This window comes from Haliotis rufescens, unplaced genomic scaffold (assembly GCF_023055435.1).
Source record: "Haliotis rufescens isolate VD_foot unplaced genomic scaffold, xgHalRufe1.0.p SCAF_5, whole genome shotgun sequence".
In the NCBI taxonomy this organism is placed as follows: domain Eukaryota; kingdom Metazoa; phylum Mollusca; class Gastropoda; order Lepetellida; family Haliotidae; genus Haliotis; species Haliotis rufescens.
In genome coordinates this window covers 17,935,236-17,947,959 of record NW_025964223.1, presented here as the reverse complement: position 1 = coordinate 17,947,959, position 12,724 = coordinate 17,935,236, and the positions used below count along the sequence as shown (strand labels likewise).

The 12,724-nt window shown below is 36.5% G+C and overlaps 1 protein-coding gene across 1 annotated transcript in view; it reads right to left on the bottom strand.

Moving 5' to 3' along the window:
* LOC124145179 overlaps positions 1-11,005 on the bottom strand; it is a 30,967-nt gene extending 19,962 nt beyond the window's left edge. Inside the window, exon 1 of the mRNA XM_048384223.1 lies at positions 10,916-11,005. The gene's annotated coding sequence lies outside the window, so the exon portion shown is untranslated. The remainder of the gene's footprint in view (positions 1-10,915) is intronic.
* Positions 11,006-12,724: the final 1,719 nt, after the last annotated feature.

The window sequence follows — 12,724 nt, the reverse complement described above, 5'->3', positions numbered from 1 at the left end:
AAGTAGTTTTAAACATTGATGTTTATCGTTCCAAAGCTCTGTTCTCCAGCTCAGTTCATCTTTGTTTACGAGAACGTTTTTAATATGGGCAATATACTTCTTTCGGGACATTGGAGCAGTCATAATATTCATAACATCATAAATATTAAGATTACAGGCAATTTTAACAACTTTAGTACTCCATGAACTTTTACATAGTAACCATTTTCTTCATCAAAGCGTTACAAGTACTGTTATTAAATCTTGGGGTAGTCTAAAAACATTAGCATGTAATGTAACAAACGGGGAGGAGAGACCCATGTCTCCATTAGTGGCTATACATGGAGGTACCGTTACTAACACCAAGAAATAATTTACCGGCTCTATTTTGGATTAGATTAACGTTTTATCCTCATATACCAGAGCCATAGAACATTACCGGCTCAACAAGACTTTCATACAGTTTCATAAAAAACATCATAAGACATACACCCAACAGAATAAGACAAAGCATGGCTGGCAGAATTGTACAACTCTTTCACAGTTTCACATATCTAGATGCTCGTCAACCCATAGTCCCAGATAACGATATGATTCTACATAGACCAGTGTTTGCCCAGCGTAGAGGAATCTGGTTAATCTGTATCACTTAACGAGTGGTGAATAGCTTACTCTGCCCACAGTCGAGAGCAGCACAGTAATTAGTAGTTTAGACCAGGCGAATACACTGGTCACACTTGACTGGTCTGTCTGATGATTCGGTCACCTGCCAAATGGGATGTCTGACAATTGGGTGTGAACCTTACAGAGGAAGTTATTTTATGAATGCGTCACGTGTTTCAAAAGAGATGACCATTATCTAAGTAAAATACTTCTAAGATCATAAAGGACATAACATTTAATAAAGTGAAATTCATTTTCGACAAACTTTTATGAACAATTTTAAAACAGTGCGGGCAGATTCTATTTTCTAAAAGGTTTGGGGGTTGTAAATCGTCCTGTTTCGATCCAGATCTAAAACTAGCTAAAATGCGACGGTGGTCCCTGTATTTAAAACATAAGGAGCAACAACGTTACGATCATGAAAGTTCTTAATGTATTGCCCTTAACGTTATGTTTATCGTTCCAAAACTCTGTTCTCCAGCCCAGTTCATCTATGTTTACGAGAACGTTTTTAATATGGGCAATTTTCTTCTTTCGGGACATTGGAGCAGTCATAATATTCATAACATCATAAATATTAAGATAACAGGCAATTTTAACAACTTTAGTACTCCATGAACTTTTACATAGTAACCATTTTCTTCATCAAAGCGTTACAAGATGTTATTAAATCTTGGGGTAGTCTAAAAACATTAGCATGTAATGTAACAAACGGGGAGGAGAGACCAATGTCTCCATTAGTGGCTATACATGGAGGTACTGTTACTAACACCAAGAAATAATTTACCGGCTCTATTGTGGATTAGATTAACGTTTTATCCTCATATACCAGAGCCATAGATCATTACCGGCTCAACAAGACTTTCAAACAGTTTCATAAAAAACATCATAAGACATACACCCAACAGAATAAGACAAAGCATGGCTGGCAGAATTGTACAACTCTTTCACAGTTTCACATATCTAGATGCTCGTCAACCCGTAGTCCCAGATAACGATATGATTCTACATAGACCAGTGTTTGCCCAGCGAAGAGGAATCTGGTTAATCTGTATCACTTAACGAGTGGTGAATAGCTTACTCTGCCCACAGTCGAGAGCAGCACAGTAATTAGTAGTTTAGACCAGGCGAATACACTGGTCACACTTGACTGGTCTGTCTGATGATTCGGTCACCTGCCAAATGGGATGTCTGACAATTGGGTGTGAACCTTACAGAGGAAGTTATTTTATGAATGCGTCACGTGTTTCAAAAGAGATGACCATTATCTAAGTAAAATACTTCTAAGATCATAAAGGACATAACATTTAATAAAGTGAAATTCATTTTCGACAAACTTTAATGAACAATTTTAAAACAGTGCGGGCAAATTCTATTTTCTAAAAGGTTTGGGGGGTTGTAAATCGTCCTGTTTCGATCCAGATCTAAAACTAGCTAAAATGCGACGGTGGTCCCTGTATTTAAAACATAAGGAGCAACAACGTTACGATCATGAAAGTTCTTAATGTATTGCCCTTAACGTTATGTTTATCGTTCCAAAGCTCTGTTCTCCAGCTCAGTTCATCTTTGTTTACGAGAACGTTTTTAATATGGGCAATTTTCTTCTTTCGGGACATTGGAGCAGTCATAATATTCATAACATCATAAATATTAAGATTACAGGCAATTTTAACAACTCCATGAACTTTTACATAGTAACCATTTTCTTCATCAAAGCGTTACAAGTACTCTTAAATCTTGGTGTAGTCTAAAAACATTAGCATGTAATGTAACAAACGGGGAGGAGAGACCCATGTCTCCATTAGTGGCCATACTGGAGGTACCGTTACTAACACCAAGAAATAATTACGGGCTCTATTGTGGATTAGATTAATGTTTTATCCTCATATACCAGAGCCATAGATCATTACCGGCTCAACAAGACTTTCATACAGTTTCATAAAAAACATCATAAGACATACACCCAACAGAATAAGACAAAGCATGGCTGGCAGAGTTGTACAACTCTTTCACAGTTTCACATATCTAGATGCTCGTCAACCCGTAGTCCCAGATAACGATATGATCCTACATAGACCAGTGTTTGCCCAGCGTAGAGGAATCTGTTTAATCTGGTTAATCTGACTGTTGGAATATTATCTATGCATTATCCTGTCTAAAAATCTAGATATATTTACAATATCATGTATGCATTTTTGAATCATTGTATTCCGGTGTGGTCTTCATATAAACTTCTTGACCAATCCGCTTCATGTACATTTTCAGAAAAACATAACATAACATGGGAATACCGTTCGAATTGAGCCTCGCTCAATTTCCCTGTGCGCTGTGATTTTTTATTTATTTTTTTTAAATGAACATTTTACAGGGACTAGCTGTGCTACCACACATGTTAAACCATTTTTACAGTTTTGTCTAATTTTAGCGATAATGAAAACTGAGTAGAGATAAGATATATTGATGAACAACGTCTTTATTACAGTTGGGAGCGACGCTTAGGTGCATGTTGTAACACCATTATCAAGCAAGTGATGTTGTTCATCCACAGATCTTATCCTCTCTCAATACTCCAACTTCTAAATTCCTCGCAAAGAAGATAATGATACTTGTTTTGAATCTTGCCATCGTACAAAATATTCTTCGCACAGTATTCAAGAAACAATGTAATATTAATATCATACTACGCCATCAATATATGTTGTGCAATATTTGAGAGGTTGGCGCCTGTCGGGACGGTGTGAGATGCTAAAACTGTTCTTGTATAGTCTAGTATCCTTTGGCTAGTGACAGCTACCACTGTTTATTCCCATTCAAGTTGCTAACGGTGTTTCATCTAAACAGTATTATGGGAACGGAAATTAAGACATTACTTCATTCGTTATGCTACCATTTTTGGATATATGTCCATGAGATTAATCTGTTAATTTTTCCGTATTTTTATTACGGAACTTATAGCTTTGTGTGGCACAAACGATCAAATAGTAAGATGACTACAATTAAAGGGCATTAATAACGAGAGGCTGTTCACATATATGTACATCATATATGTATCACGCGAATCATTTCTGATTTTACTCGACGTAAGAGCTAGAAACGTTACCTTCTTCCGGCGCAGCGGTTCTAGATGTTGGCGCTATCTAGATTGGGTCCCTGACACATGCAGCTCTATTTGATGGGTGTATTGTACTTAATAAGCTGAACTTTTATAAATCTATTTTTTGCAAATATATACTGGTCACTCCAACTAATCATTGTTACTAAAATATATAGGATTGTTGTCTATAACGTGTCCATTCGTATGTCTGTTTTACGTCTGTTCTACTAATTATTGACACTAAGAAACTTGTACAATTTTTTAAATCATTACTAAACGTGTTGTACTTGTCTACATCTGAATTGAAAAGTAGGAGAAAAGTTGCTTACTGTATTTTGCCGCCTTTGATGGTTCTGATGATCAAGATGACAACGTCAAAATCTAAGTGTTCAGGAGTCGATGAGGATTCAGGAGTTTTTAAATTGATGCAGAATCAAGGTTGGGGGTTATTATAGGCCTAATAGTGCACCACGTGATTTATGTCCAGGCCCCCGTGACATGCAGTTGTCATGTGACATGTAATTAACTAATTGAATTGCAAAAACAATTCCGACAGCAAATAACCGCATCCACAACAACAATGCGTGGATGCAAAGAAAGAAACCATTTTAAACCCCTTTCTGTATATTTGTATTTGTATTCCTTTCTGAAACTATCATTCTACAAACAGTTGTGTTCACCGCCCATTGTGATACTTCTACTTAAGAAAATAAAAAAGGATGTTTATTTAGTCATTTGACATGCGTTCATTGTAAACAAGGATTAGTGTGAAAGGATTACTAAGTTTGTCATCCAGTATAATGCACTTCCTCGATTAGCATAATTAGAACAGAGTTTGTAATTAGTTATATCCTGACTCCAGTTAACCAAGGCAGTTGTGATTTATGAATTTGTGGAATCTTAATGAAAATAACGACCGCCTGTCACAAAAATGCAAACGAACATTGAACACGCACAGTTGCAGATTTTCCTTTCGTACATTTGAGGGTGAACGTGAACGAAGCCGTGCAAGATGCTTTACAGCGATTTGTCTTCAGAACACATATTGAGCTCAGGTAAGTTTATTAATGATGATATTTTCATCCATTCATAGATATGGCGATCATGAGCGCTGACACTATATGTATTCGCAATAGAACATTTGGAAGACTAGACACAAATTGAGTCACAATATGACAACATCAAATCAAAGAATTTGTTTAATGCAACAGATTTAAGGCATTGAAATTGTACATTATTATAAAATACATGAGTGTCGCTACGTCTCATGTCAAATACATCAATGAATTCTTTATAAAAAAAATTAATTTAATATTACTATGAATTTATAGCTAAAATTATGGAGTCTTGCATGTCGAGCCAACAAACTATAGTACATATTATTCACCTTGGAATTTCTGTTTACTGTGCTTGCGGTGGGGTCAACCCTATTCCCAAAATGGACAGTTCCAAATACTACTGCATATAATATTAATGCCAATTTGGAGAAAATTACCAAATGAATGAATGCAAGTAAAACTTAATCCAGGGAAAAAGAAAACTGTTCAATATCACGTCAAAGTGTGCCCAAGTGCAAAACCTAATCTTAAAATGAAAGGACTTTGGTATTAATATTTCAGTCAGATTATGATATTGGCGAGTTAACGAGGTAATCCCTATGATTAATTGTCTTAAATACCTTTCTGGTGTCCACCGCCGTGAACCATACTCAATCACTCAGATAAATAACCCCTTTTACATAAGTCATGAACAAGCATATATATATTGCCAATATTTTGCTCCCATGTTTTGGATAATTGTACCAAAGAAAAAGAATTAATCCTAGAATGTCTACACATTAATTCATTACGGACGCTGAAATAATGCCGATGAGACGTTAATTTTTACCTCGCCCACTCACTGATTACGGACTATTTGTGGGCCAATAAGAGGTACAAGCCACGTGAAAATGTAGAGTGAGACCAACGTAGCCATTACACCTTTTTACAAGATGGAAAACATCTTTGCTGTTAGTGATTACATATAAAGAAATCTAACCAATTCACAGGCTATACGTTGTAGAACTGAATGCAAGTCATTCCTACCTGATACCATTAATAATTGGAATAGTCACCGGAAAAAGAGGATTATTAAACTTAGACAATGTTATATTCAGTTAAGCCATGATACCAGATTTTGTCACTTTAAACTTCCATCGGCTTAAAAAACACATCTCAGATAACACATCATGCATGCTCTTGTGGCTGTCACAATGGTACACTGCATTAATTTTTACACATGCCCCAACTACAATATATTTAGAAACGATTCTATTCTAAAGGTTAAGTGAGTTTCTAATCAGTGGTTTATTGGAAACAATTTGAACAGTGCCTAATTTAGCTATTTTGAAATCGGCCATGTACATCCGACGTTCGGGTGGATTTGCACATATATAATAACTAGTAGTAAGACTTAATACATACTTTGAGACACGTATTAAGTATTAAAGAGTTAAATAACTTTTCTTAGGAAACCCCTTTCCATCAACCGCACTGTTGACCTATCTTTTTTGTTCTGTTTTGATGTATTGATGTATTATTTAATACAATATGTATATCTCCCCTCATCCCAATGTTAATAAAAGGAAGCTTGGTGGGGACTTTTGGGATATAAGAAATGAATACAGACTGCCATATTGTCTGAATGTCTTAACAATCACCGGGTGTGACCACGTAGACAGGATATCATTCGGGTTTCTCATAATTACTCCATGAGCATGCATGGTATTGTAGCTTGGGGATATTAAATGTAAGTTTGTTATCAGAGGAGATTGATAGTGAACTTTTAGTACCAGTTAGATATGATATCTATATGACTTCTTTCTGTTTGACAAAGGATTAAGGGTATATGTGTGGGTAATCCTTCCACGCTGATGAAAGAAAGTCACTCTACTAGTTCATGTAATCTACGTCAAATAAGATCAGAACACATGCATTATTACAACATACTCAGGATACCAATAACAACGAAATGTACAAATTAACAAACATGATCAATATTATTATTACATGTTAATGCCATGTATGTAAATATAGCTATAGAAACATATGTTTAATTTTTCAGCTTGTGTGAAGTCGTCCATAAATACAAGAAAACGTATATTTTCCCAAAATTATATTACCCTCAAAAGGGCAATTATATTCATGTTACATTTTTTCAGTCTCTTTTTTAATTCCAATTACGTAACATTTATGTTACTTTGATTTTATTAGACCCATGTTGTTGTTACAGACCCAGGGATTGACTAGGTTCATTACATGTCATAAAAGTGCCGGGACATAATATGGTGGCAATACATTCTCTAATTAACACCTGTCACAAAGGGACGGGCAATTTGGGTTTGTCCTCAGGGAATGTGTTATGCAATTCGTGTATTCACGAAATAACATTCAACAAATTATGTACATGGTCCTGTGATGTAGGATTGATGCATTCGTACTTTTTATAAATAAATGAATTGCATTTTTTTTCTTAACCGTGTGCGAAATACGCATAATGTCGGAAAGCGCAAGTTAAATACTGACTTCATCCCAAAATAAATCACAAACCCTCTCTTATAATTTGTATATTATTCTATATTTTAATTATGTAAATCACGTTCCTGTCACTTTTAAAGTAGAATACGTTAGTCACTCAACCAATTCCATTATTATTTTCCCAAAGATCAAAGATTAAAGCAGTTATCAAGATTTATTTTCCATATCTTTAAAAATACTTAATCTTTACATTGAAACTGCCATCATGATGTATTATTATTATTATTTTTACTATTATTATTGATGTACATATGGTTTGCACCCAACCATGCGCGTGACAAATTATACATCGTCAAGCTTTTAGAGCGCCAACTAAGTTTTCCAAAGTAGAAATTAAGCCAAATGAATATATATCAAGTTTCCTTTTGCTAGAACATATGCATGCTGTTGTGTTTTTTCAAGGTAATATTCGTTCTCGCATTGATAACAATATTTAAAGAACAAGTATTATAAAATATAATACGGGAATATATTACACACGTTATTTACGCATCCGGTTGCTCATAATACAATTTTCCCCAAGGACTACCGTTTTACAAAACGCGATTTTCCGGGTTTCCGCCGAGATTTCACATTATAACAATGTATATCTACAATGAAACCGACAGCTCAGAACAAACCAAATTCAACACTTTTAAGTAGTGATAAAATAGTTTTCATCCTCTGTGCAATCCACTCTGTTGGCATATGTGCACGAGAGCATGTTACAAAACACATCGCGGCCTCCCCGTAAAACAAATCCAAGCTCAAACACTTTCAATACAGAAGTTACCGCCAAAGCAATCGCCCCCGACAGCTAATCCCCTCTGTGCATTTGACCATTGTCTACTCACATACCAAGCACCGCGCCAGGAAAAGTACCAGACGCCTCAACCGCCCACCCGTCAATATCATTGCAAGGACAGTATGTACTCCCGCTAACAGTGTGGAGTACTAATTAAACCTTCCAGTAATGTTACCCGCCACTAAATCAGTTTTTTGTAACTTGCTGATACTATTTTGCACATACAAAACATTTATAGAGCAATACATAGCAATTATCCTCCTTTACCAACATATACAAAGAAACACAGTGCTCAACTTAAAACACTTCAATTTGCACATATATCATATATCATAATTATACACAAATACATAATAATTATCTCCCTTTACCAATATATACAAACAAAACAAATTTGGATGCACCATAAATACAAATTTGTATATTTTGTATATGTCATATATACAAACTTGTATATTTTGTATATATCATCTTTCCAATCTTGTATATCCTTTGGAAATATCATCTTTCCAAAGGATATACAAGCTTGTATATATGGATTTTTTTTGCAACCCACAATCATAGGTTTCTGGCGTGACCAAGAGACGCAACTCTGCACAACGAATCGCGGCGCCTTAGACGACTGGGTTACCCGTGCCCCCTGAAATGTTTAATGTGAAATTGGACAAATAAGACAATATTTAATACAGTGCTCATTCTCATTATTAATTGATAATTACATATTTGTTTAAGTGAACGAATGCTGGATGTACGGATATATATTCAACATACACGCTTAAACATACACGATGGAGATTAACCCTTGGCCATCTGCTTGACAAGTAGGAAGTCATCCTGTACGGTACCCAAACAAGATGTTTGTCATACAAATGATATTCCACAAACCACATGCTCACCGCGCATCAATGTCATACCAAGTATGACATGCAAGTATTACAGAAATGGAAGAGAATAAACAATTTAGTACAGCTACCATTACCTACACATATGTGTCAAATAAAAAGACCGAACTGACTTGTGGGTTTAGCCAATGAAGATCAAGTTTAGAATTCGGTTGTCTTCATGGACCTTTCCTTGTCGCAAGAGGCGACTAACGGGATCGGGTGTCAGACTCGCTGACTTGGTTGATGCAGGTCATCTTATCCCAATTACGCGTAGATTGATGTTTATCATGCCAATCACTGGATTGTCTGGTCCAGACTCTATTATATACAGACCACCTTCATACAACTGGAATACTTCTCGGTGCGACGTTAAATAACAAAGAAACAAACTTATGGATTTCAAAATATCTATTCATATCGGTACAGGTGCTAGAACAATGCACCTTTATCAAGTAAGAGTACCAGCATTTGTACCGAAACGTGGCACTGCAAGAACATAGAAGTTAGAATCCATATGTCTACCCTGTCTTCGCGGATACTACAACTTCTAAACGCCACTTAATGAAATGTATAATCAGGTCAAATACAAATTCGTTGAGTAAGTTTTAGAGGCCCTAATGTTAACATTGTGTACACTAAGCCGCCTTAACACTTGTGGTTTCGGAGCAGATATTGTCATTGTTAAGACGGACGGATAACGCGAAATGACATAAGCAGCTATTAGATCAGATAAAGTGGTCCAAAATGACCGTTTCAAATAGGCTAGCTGAGGTGAGGTGAAATGGGGTTTAACGTCGCGTCCAAGATCATTGCACTTACATAGCGACGTGCGACCAAAGTCTTTTGGTATGACGTGGCCGGGGATCGAACCCCTGACCTTCCGCTCTCCGGAACCTTCCGCTCTCCGGTCGGACGCTCTACCACTAGACCACGGAGGCTGTCGAGGCTAGCTGAGTGTGTAATGTTCATAGTAATAATGTAGACAATGATAAGAGGCACCAACGCTGGAATTATCGATAAAAAGGTTTCACAAACATTTACTGGGTCTTCCCGTTAAAAGCGAGATGATAAAAAAGTGATGCCTACAGAGGACGGGCGATAGCCATAATGCATGGTGCTTACTCACATTAGATTTCATAATATAGCCTTTAGTTTAGTTGTCATATAATCCATCGTACATAAATGTTCTTTTGTACATGTTCCCATTTCGCTTCAGCACTGGCCTTTTTCAAACAACCTCAAAGTGCCAATTGAAATTGGACAATCAGGACACTTTTATGCACCATGTTATCTGACCTTTTTAAGCACACCGCCATATTTCGTTCAACTGCATTCTACAGAACCACGCTCAAAAATGCAAAACATAATGCAATTAGCAAATGTAATGATATAACAGGCGGGCAGCTAGAGTTCCTGTCGAATCTCCCACAAATGGATATAACATTGCATAATTAATAATTCAGTATGAATTCAAACCATTTTCCTGGATGGGTGTGCAAAGAGCGGGGATTGAGGCGGGAGCTACAAACAACGATAACCTCAAGCGAAATAGATGGCAACTATGCATGTAGTATTATAGCATGTATGTACTCGAAGTAAGAGCACAGCTAAAGGGAGGTAACCAACATCAATATGTAAATAAATGGAAACGTTATCGGACAAATAGGGATACCAAGACTGTAATAACGACAATAGCGTTTGAATGATTTAAGGTGTTATGGAGGTCGTAGAGAACAAACATGAACGTCTAATGTATCAAATCACTGGCCTGTAAATATATGATATTTTCGAGGTACAGTATTGCGAATTAACTAACGCCACGCTACCGGGCCAGTTTCACAGTGTGTATCGTGCCACGACTACCTGAGTATAGGGGGTACGAGATTCTTAGCGTTAATGTCTCTTTCAAACAACATCTAACAAGTCTTAATCTTACCACAAATGGTAGGCCTCATTCAAATAAAACAAAATGTCGTCGCCTCACTCGAGAGCGAAACTAGAAATGACGTGTGTTTATTTTAACCTGTAGGGAATCACCAGGGTGAGAGACGAGTTCTAGGCGTACAGGTACACAGGCAAGCGTTTGCTGTGTGCTATTGATTACATACACATGCTTCCACAAACGTTATTTTATATTGTATGACATCGTGAATTTGATATGAAAATCTACATTTATCACCTCATATTATTTTCCCTTTAGGCTCCGTGTAAGAACTATCCTATTGAACAATCCTTTTCTGCAAACTACTAAACGTTATGTTGAAAGTGTGGATAGCATTATCCTAAAACACATTATCACAGATATTCAAATAACTTTCATAACATATTTGCAGCTTTAAAATTGCAATGTTTGAAACCTTAGCAAGTTGTTCTTCCTGGTGGTATAAAAATATGATTAGGATTATTCACATCTTTAAAAGCTACTAGACAAAACTTAAGATGAACAAACGATCTTCGGTGGCTTTATATGTATTTTGAACACACAGACCTGTATGGTCATATATATTTGCAAAGAAATAGACGCAGATGATGCTAATACAGCATACAGCCATTATGACATATCAGTCTGGCAGAAAGTAGGTTGGTTGGTTTGATGTTAAACGCCGCACTCAGCAATATACCAGCTATATGACGGCGGTCTGTAAATAATCGAGTCTGGGCCAGACAACCCAGTGATTGATGTCATGAGCATCGGGTAGGATACGATGACATGCAGCAACCAAGTCAGCGAGCCTGACCACCCGATCCCGTTAGTCGCCTCTTACGACAAGCAGAGTCGCCTGTTACGGCAAGCGTGGGTTGCTGAAGATCTATTCTACCCCGGATCTTCACGGACCAGCAGGAAGTATGGAGGTAATGGTGTGTATGAACAATTGTTTTTATTGGACCCTCGATTACTTGAAAGCACAATAAGTATATGTGCAGGGGGTGTCAGCACAAATTGTTTCAGTAACATGATTTGTGATATCGCAGGATAATGAATGATAAATTATTGTTAACAAGACATTCTATATTGCTAACAGCTACATGTTCATAATAATAATAGAGTATGTGTCTAAGTAGACCGGATCGGAGGTACCAAACATAAACATGATACAATTAGATACACGTCATGGCTTGTTCACTTCGTGAATTGAAATTACTATTTATAAAACAGACGTGGCGGCCTGACGTATGCCATATCCCGAGACACCCATTTCAGACCGAGGCTGTGTATGATATGGGAAATCCATGAGGTCCTAATCTTTTTATTTTACTAACCTTTGAACCTTTGAAATATTCATGTTTAGTTTCCTTATGCACATAAGTTCAGCTTACCACTAGGAGACGCTCATACATACCGTACATACCATCGATTTCCATCTTCCATGCATCTATTAAGCACTCAATTACTCAGTTGCAATATACATACTAATCATCAAACTTTGAAAAAAAAGATCTACCCATATTTTTCTGCCCCTTATAACATGTGTCCCACCATTATATAAGTGCTCTGAGTCATCACAGGTGTTAATTCATTGATCCATCATTTCTTACAGAATTCTGATACTCATGCTCTTAAAATAGTAGTAAATTACAGAGATTTGTCCTAACAAACAACAAATCATACTTCCTGCCCCACAAAATGTGTATGATGCATAAATAGATGTAAATGATAGTTTTATCTTCTTGTTTTAGTAACATTATATTTATTTTAATGTTCACAAATTATTTCCTATACCTTCCAACACACTATCCTGATGCA